The following is a 20,809-nucleotide window of genomic DNA, read 5'->3' as shown; positions in this document are numbered from 1 at the left end:
TGCCTTGACCATTGCATTTGTGGCACTTTATTTCTTACAAAATTATGAATATAAAGTAATCTAAGCTAGTATTATAAATGGTACAAATGTATTGCTTCATTTAAGACATTTTTCTAGTCTCTGTGGTGTTCACATCTGGAGTTATAAAGCTTTAAATATGGTAATCCCTAAATGGACAAGGATTTACAGGTACTCTAGCGGGGGAGTGGTTGGGGTGGAGTTAACTAGCTATTGTTCCCACCCATTATCTCCATGTGAGAAGTGTGAAAAGTTCAAGATCTTTCAAGGGGATTTTCTCTGCTACTTGATTTTAGGAGTACCAACATTCAAATAAGCATATCTTCTTCAACTATTTTCAGATTTCAATGTATAACACATAATTTGAAAGTTTATAATCTGCACTTTCATAATCTGTAAAAAACGACCTTGCCCTACTTGAGGACCAAAACACCAGCACCTGTCACATTTGACCATGGAAACGGTCGTTGCTCTATGTCAGGTCTTCACTTGACATATGCATGCAAGTTCATTTTATAAATGAGCGCCCTGCAGTTTCTATAGCCTAATGCGCAAATGAATAAAGCACTTGCACGTGGATGTAATTTGCCACACATCAGCATTTATTAATCATCGGGAAATGATTGTTTATAAGAAATCCCTGTTTATTTCTTAACACAAAAACTATTCAAACAGCTAATACCTGTAGCCTAAAACAACATAAATTGCTTACTCTGTTTAGTTTGTTTAACTTCTTTCATCATCCAATTTTATCAAAATCTTCAGAAAAGAAAGAAAACGTAGACTGCCATGGGAACATTATTTAGCCTAAATTGTTAGCTGACCAAATCTGTTGAACGAAGTGAAAAAAGAGACTTCACATTTGCCGTTCGATTGAGCAAGTAGCCTGCCATTAAAAGTACATTTTTATGGGTTAGTGCTGTCCGATTTTATAAAGGCTAACAGCACGGTACCACTTATTTATTGTCACTTCTTTCACCACTGTAATTAACTAAAAAAAGGTGACAAACGACCTTTTCTGTGAGAAATGCATTTAGAGCTCACGCGCATGCACTGCTGGAAACATGCCCTCCCTACTATCATGGCAAAAAAACACATTTCTGGACGGACAAGGAGACCAACTTCATGCTATCGCAATTAAAGGAGTTAAATATCCTAAAATACATGGATGGAAGAAAAACGCGGAATGACAAACTATTCAGAAGAGTTGCGACAAAATTGGACGAAGCAGGATTTATAAGAAGCCTTAGTCAGACACACCTCGGTCAATAATTCAAATCTTTCCGAGTCATGTATATTGGGACAAGGACAATAATCTAATTAAATCTAATCTTTGGCCAAATCGAGCTATTAATATAGATCGATTTCAACTGTGCATGTAAACGTAAACGTAAACATGTAAACTGACTAGTAGCAGATTCTATCAGCTTCATGAGCTTGACAGTCTAAAGATTTAATACATTTACATATTTAAACAATCTGACATAACTTATTTTGTATTGCACTTTTCAAAACCCTGGTTACAAGTGCTTTAGATAATATAAAAGAGAATTGTCAAGTTTGCAAGAGTAAAACAAATGTCAGATTAATTTACCTGACTCAACACAGAGTTTTTGGTGATTTGCTCTGAAAGTGGGGGAGGTAAGTATCTGCTCTGACAAGAGGATTGTCTCAACAAGCATGCAGGAAGCAGTCAGGTAGAAGCAAACTGCAAACATGGAATGCATATCAGGGCAGTGCTATATGTATCACAATTAAACCATCAGTGAAAGCCCAGGATGTACTGGTATATTTATAAATCAATTACAAACTATGTTCTACAGCATATCCACCAATTTACCCACCCAGATATAATTTCTGATTAACAATGTTGTACATTTTCAGCTCTAATAAAATGTCAATAGTACAGACTCTGATGTAGTCGGCTGAAAAGAACTTCTTAGCTTACAAAGAAGGTGCAGTAGAATGGGCACATCCAATTTGTTCAGGTGCAGAGCATGACCAATATGTAGAGTTAAAAAATGTCTGATGTTTGAACAAACTAGGCAGAATTAGTGTCATTTCAAATAGATTGGAATATGGGTTTAACATCAGCAAACCTTTGAAATGCACTGTTTGGCATGTACGTCCACACACCTCTGAATATTTGCTGCCTTTGTTGGTTTGAAGCTTTGGCATAGCAAGCAGTGGAATAAGTGTCCGTAGCAGGTGTTGCATTCTTTAATTGTTGATGGAAAGCCAGCATTCCATATGGATATATGCATCTAAAACGGATATAGATTTAAATATTCTTTAAAGTAACATTTATGTGTTCCAAATTGTAATTACAAGTACAGTAGTCATGATATCACTTCACAGCAAGGGGCTAATAATTTGTTTAGATAGTAAAAATATGCATGCTAGCTTTTAAGTTTGGATTAAAACCAGAGACTGTAAAAAATATGGACAAAGCTACTGTGACGTCACCCATTGACCCTCCGTGGGTCTCGAAAACACGTTTTGAAGCTCAATGGCCGGCGCGGCCATGTGTTCGATTTGGAGCCAAAACCATAGAGTTCAGTGGTTCTGTGATTTTTACAGTGTGATTGACAGTCCGGCGCGGAAAAGCCCATCAACCTGAATGAACGATTGCAGAACAAACTCGAGGTAAGCTGACTGTCTGCCGTTATGTTTTAAAATATATTATCAAATGTTTACGGAGTTAATTTCCATCCGTGACTGTACTGTGTCATGTAATCACGTTATATGTATGACATTAATAATAAAATTAAAGCCGCAAGCGGCGTTGGGAGGGGTCCAAGCATTGACACAATTGCGCCCCCTATGGTGCAAATTTAAAATAGTTTTGTCCTCATGATCATATACCTTCACCCAACATATCTACTGCATTGCCATGGATGTCTCCTAGCCGCTAGGCATAAAGGCCTTTACTATGTCCTAACTCTAAAGGCTGTTTTATACTTCTGCATAGTACATGTAAAAATGGGTCTGTGCAGGGGTTATGCGGAATGTGCGGCATGTGCGACCATAGACATATATAGCCTACATGTCTATGTGTGCGACGGTTGCAGACCACGGCTGCGTTGAAGACGCAGACCTCCTCAAAAAATTTAAAGCGCATAGTTAGTATCCAGTGCCCGCATACGGCGTAAAGAAGATGATTGGTTGACTGCTGACATGAGGTCACTGGCATACGGCTCTGACTAACAGGTTATAACAGTTGATTCTGAACGTGAAATATGCGACAGAAAGCGTTTTTGTCAGGTGAATGTCTTCGCTGCAACAAGTTCGATCTAGCTGAGCATTTCTGTGGTCATTTGTGCAGTATTTAGTAGGTTTGGAAATATGAATGAAAGAGTTATCTTTTGAACTATAACGGTCAGTAACAAAATCTAATTACGTGGCCTGTGCAATATACTGCACATGTATAAATGATCTGGCCCTTCGCAAGTGCCGCACACAACGGAAACTATGCAGACTACGCAAAATTATAAAACAGCATTTAGATGGTCCGACGTGTATGTAGAGCTGCAGCGCTTCCGCTCCGCAACTAAAATAGGTATCAGACACACCGAAAAAGTGCTGAAGTTTCGGTATACCATGCACCACTACGTCAGACATTCCAATCCATTGCTCAGCTTAGTAGAGAATGCACATTTCAGAGCGCCTCAGAGACAGATAGAATAATAACACATAAATACACATTTCAAATAATAGATAGGACATTGAGAAAAAAAGAAACAAAAGACGAAATATCAACTTGCGACCTGCGTGCTGCTCGCAGAGTAGCCTACCGTATTATTTATTGAGACACTGGCATATAAGAACATTTTCGGATACGCTGACCGATAAAACGCTATTCCAAAGGCAAAATCAGACATGTTATATACATCATTAGAAAGCTTATACTCTCACCTACTGAATAAACGACTTGTCAATCAAGCCAAATTGTACTAAAAATGGCGACAACGCCGTAAGCAACAGGTGTGGTATTACGCACAGCTATTTTTGAAGGTAGCCTACCCAGGCATCACAAATGCGCGTATATTTCACAAACGGATTGTCCAAGACAATATATGACCACTCAGTCGCAAAAGGGACATCTCTACGCGTACAACCAATGGTAAGATTGTATATTTATTCAATGTTTAGTCCCAGATATTGACTGTAGAATGACATGGTATCATTTTTAAAAACTTTTTCTCGTTTATTTCGTTATTTAGTGAGCAGCGTTTTCACTGCTGTATTGGCATATTTTAGGGCTAATATCGGGTTTATCTTGTTGCTACGGAATATTGCTTTACATTACATTACAGGCATTTGGCAGACGCTCTTATCCAGAGTGACGTGCAACAAAGTGTATAACCATAACTAGGAACAAGCGTGTCGAAAACCCTAGAGAGAAGTGCCGTTCCAAGTGCAGGGAACAACCGCATAGTTCAACTTGTACCCTGTCGGTTAAACTGATTAACACTAACACAAACAAGAACAGCACGCAGTCTATGCAAAAATACAAGCAATAGTTAAGACTATTGTGCATTAACTAAGTCACCTACGAAACAGCTACCTAGTTACAACCCTAAGCTTACAGTCAATTTAGACATTAAATTGAGAATAGGCTACGATTTCTCTCAGAATAATGACGGATTCAAAGACTAAACAAACTCACCTGATACTGTCTTTAAATGGATCCATGCCAAAGAAAAGTAATTATTCATCCTCTCAAAAAGCTTTTGCTAACAAACTTTTAGTAGCCTAGCACACACTCTGGCTGGCACTGTCTTCCATTGCTTCCCCGACATTCAGATCCTCCCCTCTGATAAAAACTAGACCCTATGGTGTCGGATTACTTGCGTCGCCATGGATGTCGCTTGCTGAGGTTTACTAGATGTCGTAACACTTAGATTTGGAGCTCCAGCTCTTCCGCACCCCAACTAATAAAAAAGTCCAAATGGCAGGCAAACAATATGGCGGACATAGGTGGCTCCCAATGGCAAAGTTGTAGAGCACATTCAGATGCATTGGTCGATGAAGTTTTGTGATGATCTGACTTACGGTGTGGGAGTTATGACCTTTTAAACATGACCCTTTGTTATAGCGCCACCATCTGGCCGACATAGGTGATTTGTAGTGCCTGAGTAGTGGGGGGCCATAGGAACCCACCTACCAAATTTGGTTGGTCTACAACTTATGGTTGCTGAGCCTCATTTTAGCGGAGAAAGCTTCCACGCCCCAAGGAAAAAGTCAAAATGGCGGGCAAACAATATGGGGGACATAGGTGGTACCAATGGCAAAGTTGTAGAGCACGTCCAGATGCTTGGACTCCTAATAATAATAATAATAATAATAATCCTAACCCATACAATAGGGTTCCACCAGCTTCGCTGCTTGGACCCCTAATAATAATAATAATAATAATAATAATCCTAACAGATACAATAGGGTTCCACCAGCTTCACTGCTTGGACCCCTAATAATAATAATAATAATAATAATAATCCTAACAGATACAATAGAGTTCCACCAGCTTCACTGCTTGGACCCCTAATAATCCTAACAGATACAATAGGGTTCCACCAGCTTCGATGCTTGGACCCCCTAATAATCCTAACAGATACAATAGGGTTCCACCAGCTTCGCTGCTTGGACCCCTAATTATGTTCAGTTATCTTCAATTTATGTTTCTCAGCAAAATGAATATGCTTAGCTAGCATATTAGCTTGCCAGTGAGCTAGGTAGACTATCCGTGGTTAGTTTACATATTAGCAATATGAACCACAGGGGAAGAACAATCAGAGATGTGTACTGGTGATTTTTGACCAGGCTAATTTCTCATATAACTGTCTTGTAGACCTGCTTTTAACCAAGCAAGTTATCACCATAGTTTCTCGCCGAAGAAGTTAATGAGCCAGTAACTGTTACTCCATCGCCGTTTGTGGTGTTCACTCGCTGGGTGACGCTAGCTGACCGATCGTTCGCAAGTCACTTTTAAACGAATAAAAATTAACACTGTCAGCGGTGATTAACAAATCTACCAAGTATTTTAATAACTTACATTACATAATAACTGATCTGCAGGTGTGTAAATATGACAACGCACTTTGTAGAGCAAGTTTTCCACGTGGTGCGTGAAGACAAAAATATGCACATTGAATTTCTATATATTTGTTTTTTCTTGTAGATCATCAAAACCAATGGAGAAAAGCCAACATACGCAAGGAGCCCCCTGGACCACTAGCTTAAATGCTAAAAACATGTTCCTTTCTAAATGCCAGTCTTACAATGGTGGTTAATTTCATTAAATTCTGTGTGTGTGATTTCACCGTGTGTTGTAAGTTATCCAGCAAATTAAATCATAAACCTTAAGACTCTTAATTCACTTCGTGAAACTGAAAATTCTGCAGTTTATCCCAAAATCGGGATTAGTAGCTTTGTCACATCCGTGAAGCATGGCCCAGGTAGACATTTACAGAATGTACACGACTGACAAGCCGTCAAACATGTTTGACAGACTGAATATTTGCCGGTTAGGTTGATAGTCAAATGGCTTGGTAGCCGAAGTTGCGAATTTGTAAATTTTAGCATGGCCTACTGGACTACCAAATATAGCAAATAAGCGTTAGCTGATTACGCTTTCTGCCAACTCATTATTTGGTTAAGTAGGCTAAAGGAAATTGTAAAAATGACTTGGCTATCGAAAAAAATACAGAGGAGGATTATTTTATGGTCGATCAGTGCAGCTGTAAATAGCACACGCCATAATGAAATCACTACGAGATTGGATGCCTGCATTTTCTGACTTCGCACAGGTGGACCGTGGAGGATGAGTCGGAGCTGCAATGTCAAGGCCACATGCCCCTATGTAGTGTGCTACATATTTCCCACTATATAGGGAATAGTGAATGAGTGAACAAGTGAGTCATTTGGGACGCATCCAAAGCCAATGTCGTAAAGAAATTTAACATTTAATCACCAAAGCCAGTAATTTTGCTTATGGCTAGCTTGTAGCTAGTTTAAATTACAGATCATTTTCACATTAGTGTTTTTGTTATCCACCTGACAAGGGCAACGGATTGCAATGTTAGAACCACAGACTGTAGAAAAATAGATTTGAACTGAACGCCAATGTAAATGCATGCATTTATAGAATAAGCAATCGGACCAAGGCCCAGGGAATAGAATTCCATATCAAAAAACATTTGATTGATAAAATAAGCCTGTGGCGCGCTAATGGCTGCAACTGGCATAACTAAACTAGCCTAGATCAGTTTATTCCCTACAAACACACTACGTAATGACAACGTTGCACTTTGGTCATAATTTGGTAAGTCGCAACATTACCAACAGGTGACGTTGTGACAACATTGCTCTATGGTCGCAAAATAACCAGTCCTCATGGAGACTGTTCTGCAATGTTGCAGTTACGTTATAGAATTACGTACATACAATGTCATTTAATAACGTAACAATTACGTTATATCACAGTCCTCATCCTTACTTCATTTGAAACGTTACTGGTAGGTTGTCAGAATGTAAATGGCGTATTGGCTTACATTAAAATATCTATCTGTCTGCGCGTTTACGCTTGGACCGTTAACACGTTATATCCAATGCAGAGTTTTTGGATTTTGGGGTTTTTTTATAGAATATGATGTATAAGCAGGTATAGGGTTCTAGGGTGGCTGACATGGATAGGGATTTTTTTAGTTGGACAAGGTGTAAAAAGCACGGAGGACAAAATATAGTTTAGGATGAACGGATTTAGAGTGTAAATCTATTGTCTGATCCATACTCCGGAGCAGAAGGTGGCGGTAATTCACCAATAAGCTGGACACCACCCACTGTAAAACAAGAAGACGACGACGTTATATCCAATCACATGCGCATATTGCTGTGACATGCTCTTGGAAGAAGGTTGCTGTGGTTTCAAATTCTCCGTGGGAAAATCTGGGTTTGACGGCATTCAGGAGCACGTAACGTTTCATTACATTATGCCTTCATATTTTTAACTGAATGTATTAATGCAACAATACTGGATGCCAACCGCCGTAAAAAGCTAACACGAAGAAGAACTGAATGTCTTGCAGACCTTTTCAGTTAGTAGTATTTGCAGTGTAATGTTGGAGTCCTACTTTCAGCATGCATGTTTGCAGTTCTAGCTGAATGTTGCTAATGCTAAGTTAGGTTAGCCGGTGATATGGTGATGCTCAGACCTGGCGTCTGTTCTGGGACTAATTTGAGTTAGTGTTCTGTTAGATAACATATTTGCTAATTTGAGTATTTAACGCTAATAGCCCAGTGCAAATGTAATGTAAGGCCAGCTAACATTACCTAGCTGATCTCGGCGATGGCCTGTTTAGTTAGCTAACAACTGAGCTAATTCAACATGTACAAACGGCGGTCCGTAAAGCACCTTTGTTCATGTCCTTTTAGCTGGCATTGTTGCCGGCGCCTCTTTTGAAAGCTAACGTGCCGGCGCTCTTTTGAAAGCCGTAATTCACCTTGTCCACGTCCTAATGAGATATCAACATGCTGGTTAAAATATGCATCATAAATATGATATAAAATAGTTGTGTGGTGTTCATTTGGTTTTTGGTGTTTGACAACCTGGAGCTAGCAAGCCTTTTCAAGCTGGTATTGTTGGCGCCTCTTTTGAAAGCTATTTTTGCGCTCTTTTGAAAGCATTTAGCTAAACATTAGTTCCATTAGAAATACAAAAACTCAACTTTTTTCCCCCCCAAATCCTCTAGCACTATTACTCTATACCTGGTGTAATCGTGGCCTTAAATAAATAAAATACGTAAATAAATTGGCTTTGCGCCAGTGCATTGTGTAATCAATATTAACCCTCTGGGGTCTAAGGGGAAAATGAGGCACACTGGTGATTGTGCCATGCTCTGACATTTGTGTAAATTTCATCAACTTTATATGCAGTGATTCCAAGGTGTTTCATATCTCTGTTTTCAGCACGAACTCAGCTACAATAATATGGCAGCAGTAAGTAGGTCAGTCATATGTGGATTGCAAATTGCTCTAAAAACACACAAACTGTAAACAGTAGTTTTGAACATGCACAGGAATGTTGTAATACAACACACTAAACAATTGTGAAGATTTTTGGTCACTGAAATGTGTTCATCAAGGTCTTGGGTATCAAAATGACAAAATATTTTAGCAAATCCTATGAGAAATATAAAATAAATTGCTAAAGGTTAGTTTTGTGACTACTATTTTTCAACACCAGGTGAGAATGGGAGTGCAAATGGCCTTTCTGTAATGAATATGCATTGGGTAGGATGACCTGCCAGCTAAGTAGGCTAGGTTCACACCTGGCCGCATGCCTCCCCACCACTAAGACAACGACTCAGTGAGCCATTTAGAAGACAGAAACAAAGACATCTTTTGATTTTCAGAACATTTATTGAAGCAAACTATACGCGTGTAAGATGAGATGAGACTGGTGTACTCTTGCAACGCTTTCGTGGCCTCTTAGCTAGTGGTGAACTAGGCCATGTTTCCTGATCAGCATCTCTGTAAATATGATAAAAACAAAATTGTTAGGAAATGTGGCATCAAATCAAACTTTATGTATATAGCACATTTCCTTCAACAGGTGAAAATTAAATGTGCTTTACAAAAAAGGGGCAAACCAATAACTAATGAAAACAAAACTTAGGAAATGTGACATGGTTACATCATATACAAACAAAGACCCAAACAAACACAACCAGACGCAGAGAGGTAGCCTATAATTTTGAGAAGCAATGGTTAGAATCGTTCGTAGTGTGGGAATTTACAAGCGCGCATATTAGTGAATATTCCTACAAACACACAGAGAATGTAATACAGCACACATATTTATGCAAGCTATCAACGAAACAACATTAGCTAAACTAAATAAACATCGATATTCCAGCTCAACTTTCTCATCAATAACAATGCCTCAATCTGAAGTAGGCTAGGTCTGTTTAGCTAAGCGGTTATTATATTGCTATTTCCCGAATTTACTTACAGTATGCTAATATCGATTGTGCGAGAACATCAGTTTTAGAATACTAGCCACGCCAAGGGCTATTTATTACCAATATGATCGAAAAAAATAGTCTACCTGCTACTTCTAACACACAACCAGACGCAGAGAGCCTAGCTTATAATTCTGAGATGCAATAGTTTGAATCGTTCGTAGTGTGGGAATTTACAAACGCGCATATTGCTGGATATTCGTACAAACAGAGATTGTAATCCAGTACACATATTTACCAATATGATCATAAGAAATATACTTACTCATGAAGTTGATCCTCAGCTGGATCAGTTCGCTGTTCGAAATGACACCGCTCTTCATCAATGTCGGCTTCCGGACAGACCATTTTCCAAAATTAAACGAAATGTTTACCTCAAAAGAAGTGAATTAGGCTACACTTTGACATTCTATCCTGCTTTCGCAGGCTTGGCATTTCTCACATGGATCTCGCATCACCCCTCCCCTACTCTCCTTCTATGGAGAGTAGTTATAATGTCGTTAACATGTGAATGCGATTTGGGCGGACTTCCTGATGAGCGAAATTCACATAGTAATGAGTAAGGATTAACGAAGAATACATGCTTTAATTAATCAAATTTAGAACTTTTAAAACAATTCATATCATTTGTCAATGGGCGCATTGGAAAGTCGTGATTCTAAGGTTTCTGTCAATGTTTTTGTTGCGTCTGTATGATAACAACTCGTGAAGTTAATCATCCAAATAGAAACAAAAGTTCATTTAATCTTGCCGAGCTCCGCCGGCGGAGCTCTCGACCCCAGAGGGTTAATCAAGAGTATTTCTCTGTATTTTCACCAAATACTGACTTAAATTGAATTTCTTTTGCAGAGTTCTCTACATTTGGCGCAACAGCTCAAATGGAAACTAGAGCACAAGATCAGAATAAAGGTAATTATGGATATTATATGGAAACAGATCTTTGCTCATCGACTGTTTGTCATTGTCAAAACACAATTACAATTTTAGCCTGCTGTATGTGTTACTCAATTTATTTTTCTTACTTGGTCCAATTTCATATCCTTTCAGCTCCCACACATGGCCTTATGATTGTTGCCCCAGTGAAGAACCCGAGGTTCAGCCTTCCCCACTCAAGACATGCCTGAGACAAGAGTGACTGTATTCCAAGTAGAACCATGCACGGGAGGCCTGTGAATTTGGGCAGTGTGATTTGGAACTGTATAGTACTGTATAGAACCTGCTAGACCCTCACCAGTCTGGCTTCCGATCCGGGCACTCAACAGAGACTGCGCTGCTGGCTGTGACGGAGGCACTTGCCACTGCAAGAGCCTCACGCCTCTCCTCTGTCCTGATCCTTCTTGACCTGTCTGCAGCCTTCGACACGGTCAACCATAAAATACTCCTCTCCACCTTGGTTGGGATGGGCATCGCTGGGACTGCCCTGTCTTGGTTCGCTTCCTATCTTGCAGATAGGTCCTACCAGGTCACCTGGAAGGGGTCTGCCTCTGCTTCTCATCCCCTTGTTACGGGAGTGCCGCAGGGATCTGTACTGGGCCCTCTGCTGTTCTCCTTATACACCAAATCTCTTAGTTCACATGGCTTCTCCTATCATTGTTATGCAGATGACACGCAACTCTTCTTTTCTTTCCCCCCCTCGGCCACACAGGTCGAGGATAAGATATCTTCCTGCCTGGCTGACATCTACACCTGGATGGCCACCCACCATCTGAAGCTCAACCTCAACAAAACTGAGCTGCTCTTCTTCCCATGCAAGACCTCCTTACTATGTGAGCTCTCAATCACGGTTGATGGCACCACAGTGACTGCCTCTCACTCTGCCAAGAGCTTGGGGGTGGTCCTGGATGACCAACTGGACCTCAAGGAGCACATCAAGGCAACATCACGGTCCTGCAGATTCCTTCGGTACAACATCAGAAGGATTCGACCATACCTGACGACGCACTCCACCCAGCTGCTCGTCCAGGCTAGGGTGACCTCTCGCCTTGATTACTGCAACTCTCTCCTTGCAAGCCTGCCAGCTTGTGCCATACAGCCACTACAGATGATTCAGAATGCCGCTGCCCGACTCATCGACAACCTTCCCAAATTCTCCCACGTCACTCCTCTGCTGCGATCACTCCACTGGCTACCGGTTGCTGCCAGGATCCGGTTCAAAGCCCTGAACCTTGCCTACACTGCAGCCAACAGGACAGCCCCCTACTTGCAGGACATGATTCGATGTCCCTGCTCGATCACTCCGTTCTGCGGCAGCAGGGAGCCTTGTAACCCCTCCCACCCGGCCAAAGGGATCACAGAGCTTCTCCACCCTAGCTCCCCAGTGGTGGAACGAACTCCCCGTCCCTCTCCGAACCTCCCCCTCACTACCCATCTTCCGCCGTGGTCTGAAGACTTATCTCTTCAGACTATACCTAGACTAACCACCACCACGCTGTATATTTCACTCTAAACCCCCCCCCCCCCCTTTTTCATGACACTTGTTACATGTTGCCCCATCCCAGCACTTTTTTGGTAATTTGTATTAGTCCTAATACTGTAGCTTACTCTTCTGCCTAGTTGGCTTTGCAGAGGTTAGGTCTGAATAGTGTTCACTGTGTGAACTAAACTGTGTTCTTGGATAGGAACAGCTGTACAAAATAAGTATGGTATCTTACTGAACCTGTGTTTAGTAGTTGTCTATGACCATGAAATGCACTTTTTGTACATCGCTTTGGATAAAAGCGTCTGCCAAATAAATGTAATGTAATGTAACATGGAAAGTATTTTTGAAAATTAAGCAACATGTAAAAATGAATGTGACATGTCTTTAAGGGTGTTTTCAAGCCCTTAAAGTCTTAAATTGACTTAAATGTATTTTTGTTCATAAAATTTATGCTTTGGGGGACCTGCTATGGACATTGCACTAGTGCAAGTCACCCTTTTTTATATTGTTTTTGTATCTAGTTTTGTGTGTTTGTCTCATCTTCTGTACCATAATTATGCTTGCTGCAGCACATACTGCCTACCTAGAAATGTAACTTGAACCTGATCTCAATGGTATTCTATACAATGACAATAAAGGCTTTCTATTCTATTTGGGCTTGATATGTGTACATTTTTTATTGCTGCACTAAGTACCTCTGAAAATACATTTTGAAGATATGAATTACAGAAGCATTTCATTGGTAAAATAGAATGGAGATCAAAATTACAACTCCATGATATACCTTTTATTAATACACAAAATCTAAATGTATGGTCAGGATTTAGTAAGTAAGTGACCAATCAGCAATCTTGTGGAAAGGTAAATAACGTAATAAAGAAGTTTAAACAACGTGTCAGCAACGTACATCTACGACGGATGACTACCTGCCGACGTAATCACAACGTCGGGGAAAGGTTACTATATTACATTTTCAAATGTAAAGTTGTAATGACATAATTGTTACGTATCCACAACGTTGTTTTGCCATGTCGCAGCGACGGGGCCCTGGTCTTACGTTTTTATACTACGTAATTTGTTACGTAAAGCGGACGTTATGATACCAATAGAGGACGTTAATAGTACGTTGCCACAACCACATTTTGTTTGTAGGATTAGCCTTTTAAAAACGTAGCTGGACTTACTTGTTCGGCTGTTCGTAAAAATAAACATCAACAAGAAAACAAGATGCAGTGTTTCTAGAACCTTTAACATGGCCTTTCTAACATCGTGATAAACTGAAAAATTAACATGTTGTGAAAGTATAGCAGCGCAATAAGAACTATAGCCTAAGGTGTTAAACGTTGTAATTTCACAGTATGTCTACTAATTTGTTTAAAATCAAACGTATTGGTTTTGCTGTAGCCGTACATACCTGGGCTACCGGGAGTTTTGAAACCCAAACAAGCTAAATGGACTAGTTAACGTTAGAGTGAGTATCAGTGAATTTCAGCAAATAACTTCGTAACATTACTGGACGTTAGCAAGAATAGAGCTTTTGAGGAAACTTTAAAATGTGACAAGTAAAAGCTTACCTTTGTTGAAGTCGAAATCCGGTGCATTCCACTGTATAGATTGAACGTAAACTATTCTTAACTAGGTAGCTACCAATGCCCAACAGTGTTGAATGATCCGTTTCGCAACGTCCCAAACACCCCCAAACCATACACCTGAATAGTAGCCGTATACGGCTAGAGCCGAATTACATCGAAACTGCATCGGAAACGGTTTTAGTAGTCTAGATGACAACAACAAAACACGGTGCTGTGTGCGACCGAAGCAGGGGGCCTGCCTACCAGCTGTTGCTACTGCTACTTTTTCCCGCAGGGCAGTAAAGTTCAATCCTAAATTGCGAACTGCGAGCTCATAGCTCCAAGCTCCCAGTTTACTGATCCGGGCTCCCAGCTCGCACCCCGCCGCTTGAAGCTCGCTGATCCCTGCCATAGACATATGTCTATGATCCTTGCTCCCAGATCTTCTGTTTCTTTTTTTCCGGCAGACTAGGCACTGTTTAGTGCATTGCTGCCTCCCACTGGTGTAGAAATGTCATTGCTGCTTATGCAATCTGAGGCCTATATCTTGTTCTTCTTCTTCTTCTTCCTCTTCTTCTTCTTCTTCTTCTTCTTCTTCAGTGTTGTTTACCGGCAGCTTGCATCCTTGAAAGTTGCATTACTGCCATCTCTCGGAGTAAGTTAACTCCTACAGCTTACTGAATGTCACACTTTCATTAACAGTCCCGTTCTCCGAAGGTAGTGTATAAAGCATCTCCTCCCCTGCCCACTAGCACCACACTCCAGTACATTCTTCAATCCTGCTCCTGTTATCCCCAATCTTCCCATCTCCTCCATCATGTCCTTCCTTTCCGACCTATATTTATTGCATTTAATGATAACATGTTCTACAGTTTCTGGTACCTGACAGATTTCACAAAGACCGGTTGGATGTTTACCTATAACATGAAGTGTGCTGTGTCCTATTCTTAATCTTGTTATTACGACCTCTTCTCTTCTGTTTCCTCCCCTCTTTCTTATACTGCCTACTCTATTTTGTATCAGATGTAAATGTCTCCCCCTTCTCTCCTGATCCCAGTGCTTCTGCCATTCTTTATTGATGTTTCCCCACACAATGCCCTTTCCCTCTGATTTTGATAACTTGATATTGATTTCAACAACTCCCTTTTTGGCTGCTTCTTTTGCCAACGTATCTGCTCTCTTGTTTCCTGGGATATCTGAATGTGCTGGGACCCACATGAATGTAACACTTTTCCCTTGCCTAACCACTCTTGAATTGGCAAACAAGATTTCATACAGCAGATCCTGGTGATTTCTGGCTGTACCTGTCTTAATACTTGCAACGGCCGACACAGAATCACTACATATTACTATTTTGCTAAACCTACCCTGTTCAGCCCATTCTAATGTCATCAATATGGCAAACAATTCAACAGCATACACACTTAAACAATCCAATGTTCTCTTGCTAATTCCCACTTGGTAACTAGGCACAGCAACTGCAGCCCCTGTGGCATCTGTCTGCGGATCCTTTGATCCATCTGTAAAAATCTGAACTCTGCCTTTATACTTCCGGTCCCTATAATTATAGTATTCACTAACTAAATCAGCATTCTTATTACTGTGCTTAATCTTAAGTAATTCCAGATCTACACTCACACTTTCTAATTCCCAGACAGGTCTAACAGGCCACACCACAGTTTCGCCAAACTCTTTATCATAGACTCCCACATTTCTTGCCACTTGATCTCCTGCCCATCCAAAACTTGATTTTTCCATCCTCTCCTTCTTCCAGCTTGTCTGCAGTACCCTTTTTGTTGGATGACTATCTCCATGCCCCCTTAGATTAACCCAGTAGTTAGCCACCAGCTGTTTCCGACGCAACCACAGTGGCATTTCACCTGCTTCCACTTGGAGTGCACACACTGGGGAAGTTTTAACTGCTCCTAAACACACTCGTAAAGCCTGAGCTTGTATAACGTGTCTGCTAGCACAGATTTTGCTGCTGATCCATATACGATACTTCCATAGTCTAATCTTGATCTAATTAAGGCTGCATAAATATATTTCAGAGATGCTATATCAGCTCCCCACTCCAATCCTGCAAGACACCTCATGACATTTATCACTTTTTTACATCTACTAACAACATATCTTATATGCTCCCTCCATGTTAACCTCATATCAAAATATACTCATACCAAAAAACGAAAACTCACAACTTTCTCTAAATTATTTCCATACAATTTCAAATTGCATTCCCTGAGTTTCTTTCTTGTGAAGAGCATAGATTTTGTTTTTTCAACTGAAAATTTAACTCCCCACTTTATTCCCCACTTTTTAATTTTGATTAATTCCATCTTGCACTTTCTTCACTATGTGTTCAACATTTCTCCCTCTTTTCCACAAAGCCCCGTCATCTGCAAACAATGACTTCCCCATATCCATAGGGATATTCATAAATATGTTGTTTATCATGATGGAAAATAAAGTTGGACTTACTACACTTCCCTGAGGTGTCCCGTTTTCCACAACACATTGGGTTGATAACTCTGACCCTATCTTCACCTGAATAGTCCTTCCATCTAAAAAGTCCATAACCCAATTAAACATTTTCCCTCCGACTCCCATTAAGTGCAGTTTGATTAAAAGTCCCTCTCTCCATAGCATATCATAAGCTTTCTCAACATCAAAAAACACTCCAACCACTGTCTCTTTATTTACTTGCGCTTTCCTTATTTCATTCTCCAGACACAACATTAGATCCATAGTATTCCTTCCTCTCCTGAATCCACTTTGATATGACGCCACCATACCTCCTTTTTCCAAAAAATACATTAACCTCTCATTTATCATACGTTCCATTAACTTACAAATGTGAGATGTCAAGGCAATTGGTCTATAGTTTCCAGGCCTGCTGGCATCTTTTCCAGGTTTCCTTATTGGAATAATTATCGCCTCCTTCCAGCTCCTTGGCATTCTCCCCTCTTCCCCCACAGTGACAACAATTTCCCCAGACTTCCTACACTCAGATGTTTTAACATGCTATAACATATCTCATCTTTACCAGGCGCTGTCTTTCCTGTTTTATCTACCATAACAAACGTATTTGCCAATAACTCTGCCTTTTCCTTATTTGTTACTGCAGTCTCATTTCCATCGGTCAGAGCTGGATAACTCCACTCCCTCCTGTCCCCTCCCATCTTTTTTATCATCCCCCATACTTCTCCCACCTGAGTTGTGTTTTCAATTGTACCACAGTACTTTCTCCAATGTGTCCTTTTTGTCTGTCTTATTATCCTCTTTACTACTGTCTGGGCCTGCTTGTACAGAATCATATGTTGAAAATTATGAGTTCTTTTGACTAGTTTAAACGCCTTATTTCTATTTCTCACTGCTTCCTTATACTTATCATCCCACCATGGTACCACTTTCTTCTTCATACTACCTTTACTTTTAGGAATGGATCCGAATGCAGCTGTCATTATGTCCTGCTTTATTTTGCTGTCAAGTGACTCTATGTCCATTCTATCATTAACCTGACTTAAATATCTATCACTTCCTTCCAGAAATTTCTCCCAATCAGCTTTCCCAAGGATCCATTTCCCACCTGTGTTCTCTATGGTCAATGAGACAGCAATATTTATCTTACCCCAGACTGGGTAATGATCACTCCCTATAGTACCTTCTTGGTACACTGTGGTTCAGTGCTAGTTTGTATTTGGCAGGATTGTTTGTTTGTTTGCTGAACAGGTTACCCTACAGGGTTGGAGTCCTGATCTATGTGGTCACTTCTGGCACTACGATCTTTACTTCACTCTAGTGTTTTTCTTTTGCGCCTCTGCACCTTGAACTGATGCACTTGTACGTCGCTCTGGATAACAGCGTCTGCTAAATGCCTGTAATGTAATGTAATGTAATACACTGTCCAATCACACACTGCTGCTATGTTGTTTGACACAAGTGTAAGATCAAGCACAGCTTCTCTCCCTGTATTAACATCTATTCTTGTACTACTGCCATCATTTAAACATACTAAATTCTTTTCATCTAAAAACTCTCCTATCACCTGACCATTAGCATCTGTTCTGTCACTCCCCCATAATGTGTTATGTCCATTAAAATCACCACACCAAACCGTGCTACTACCATTCTGCCCTTCTATCTCCTCAAGCTTGCTTAACTCTAGCCTTTTGCATGGATTATAGTAATTCACGATCACTAACTCTTTCCTTTCTGCCCACATTTTTACTACCACATACTCTTGCTCATTACCTACAGTACCCTCCAAAAGTATTGGAACAGCAAGGCCAATTCCTTTGTTTTTGCAATACACTGAATACATTTGGGGTTGAGATAAAAAGATGAACATGAGACAAGAGTTCAGAATTTCAGCTTTTATTTCCTGGTATTTACACCTAGATGTGTTACACTACTTAGAACATAGCACCTTTGGTATCAGACCACCCAATTTTTAGGTGAGCAAAAGTATTGGAACAGAGAGTATTTAAGTAAATGAAAGCAAATAACACTTAATATTTGGTAGCATATCTCTTGCTTGCAATAACTGCATCAAGCCTGCGACCCATTGACATCACCAAACTGTTGCATTCTTCTTTTGTGATGCTTTTCCAGGCTTTTACTGCAGCCTCTTTCAGTTGTTCTTTGTTTCGGGGGGTTTTTCCCTTTTCCCTTCAGGAGGTGAAATGCATGCTCAATTGGGTTAAGGTCTGGTGATTGACTTGGCCAGTCTAAAACCTTCCACTTTTTCTCCCTAATGAAATCCTTTGTTGTGTTGGCAGTATGTTTTGGGTCATTGTCTTGCTGCATGATGAAGTTCCTCCCAATTAGTTTGGACGCATTTCTCCGTAAGTTGGCAGACAGAATGTTTTTGTATTTATTCATCCTGCTGCTACCATCATGAGTTACATCATCAATAAAGATTAGTGAGCCCACTCCAGAAGCAGCCATGCAAGCCCAAGCCATGACACTTCCTCCCCCGTGCTTCACAGATGAGCTTATATGTTTTGGATCATGAGCAGATCCCTTCTTTCTCTATACTCTGGCCTTTCCATCACTTTGGTAGAGGTTAATCTTGGTCTCATCAGTCCATAAAACTTTGTTCCAGAACTTTTGTTTACTCGTCTCTGTACTTCTTTGCAAATTGTAATCTCGTCTTCCGATTCTTACTACTGAGGAGTGGTTTGCATCTTGTGGTATAGCCTCTATATTGCTGCTCTCTAAGTCTTCTTCGAACAGTTGATTGAGATACCTTCACCCCTGTCCTGATGAGATTGTTTGTGATGTCACTGACTGATGTTTTGATGTTTTTCTTCACAGCTTTCACAATGTTTCTGTCATCAACTGCTGTTGTTTTCCTTGGTCTTGGTTGCTCAGTACGCCAGCGGTTTCTTTTTATTTCAGGACATTCCAGGTTGTCGTACAAGCTATCCCCAATGCTTGTGCAATGGCTCTGATCGATTTCCCCTCTTTTCTAAGCTTGCTTTTCTCCCAAAGACAGCTCTCTGGTCTTCATGTTACTTTATCTTTTATAACATAAATGCAGTTTTCACAGGCAAAACCCAAGGCTAAAACCAAGAGTAGACATTCAGAACTATTTATTGTTTAACCAATCAATCTAACAGGACACATCTGGGCAACAAGAAACACCTGTCAGTCACATGTTCCAATACTTTTGCTCACCTAAAAATTGGGTTGTCTGATACAAAAGGTGACATGTTCTAAGTTGTTTAACAAATCTAGATAAAAATACCAGGAAATAAAAGCTGAAATTCGGATCTGTCATCTCATGTACATCTTTTGACCTCAAACTCAATTGTCTTCAGTGTATAGCAAAAACAAAGGAATTGACCTTGCTGTTCCAGTACTTTTGGAGGGGACTGTATACCTATTACTCCGTAAGGGATGCCTTGCTTTACAAAAGTGACACATCCTCCTCCTCCCCCCTCTGTCCTATCTCGCCTCACTGCCACATAACCACATAAAACAAAATCCAAGTTAGACTTTAACCAGGACTCTTGAATACACACGTCTGGTTTTTCTCTCCTACTGACTACAAACTGCTTGAAATCTTGCCCATTAGCAACCAGGCTTCTCGCATTCCACCGAAGAATTAAAATTATTAGTACAATCAACCCACACATGCCATTTCGTGACTTGACTGTACACTGAGTTCATCCCTTTCTTCTTCCCATTTTAAACCTATCATATCCAAGTGGTGCACTGCTGCTTTGACAATAACCTGAATCCTTTCTGTTTTAGATTTGATCTCAGACGTTGCATTTATCACTCCTGCTATGAAAGTCACCAATTTCTTCTTCTCTATCCATGCACTCTTCTTATCTTACTTTTCTTTTGCTGCCGCTTGTTCTTTGCTAAATCCTCACTCCTTATTCTGTTTTTCCTGTCCTGCCATCTTAACTGCCTCAGCATATGAGACTTTTCCCTTCCTCCTTATCTCCTGCACCTCTACCTCTCTTCTCAACACTTCACAACCCCAATAAGCCACGCTATGATTCCCTCCACAGTTACAACATTTTGGTCTCACTCCCTCTCCGCACTTCCCATACTCATGTTCCCCAACACATCTAGCACACCTTCTCTTCCCTTTGTACATCTTAGCCACATGCCAAAATTCCTGGCAGTTAAAACATCTCATTGGCTTTGGTATGAACTCTCTAACTCTATCTCACAAATCCAAAGTATAATTCCTTTGGGAGAACCTTTGTTTTAAACTCAATCAAAACGGTCTCAGTCTTTTAACTAACCTATTCCGCACC

General features: G+C 40.4%; 1 pseudogene; it reads right to left on the bottom strand.

Moving 5' to 3' along the window:
- The window catches only part of LOC135254123 (oocyte zinc finger protein XlCOF6-like), a 63,630-nt pseudogene extending 49,177 nt beyond the window's left edge, over positions 1–14,453 (bottom strand).
- Positions 14,454–20,809: the final 6,356 nt, after the last annotated feature.

Source organism: Anguilla rostrata, chromosome 4 (genome assembly GCF_018555375.3).
Source record: "Anguilla rostrata isolate EN2019 chromosome 4, ASM1855537v3, whole genome shotgun sequence".
Taxonomy (NCBI): domain Eukaryota; kingdom Metazoa; phylum Chordata; class Actinopteri; order Anguilliformes; family Anguillidae; genus Anguilla; species Anguilla rostrata.
This window is presented reverse-complemented; position numbering and strand designations above follow the sequence as displayed.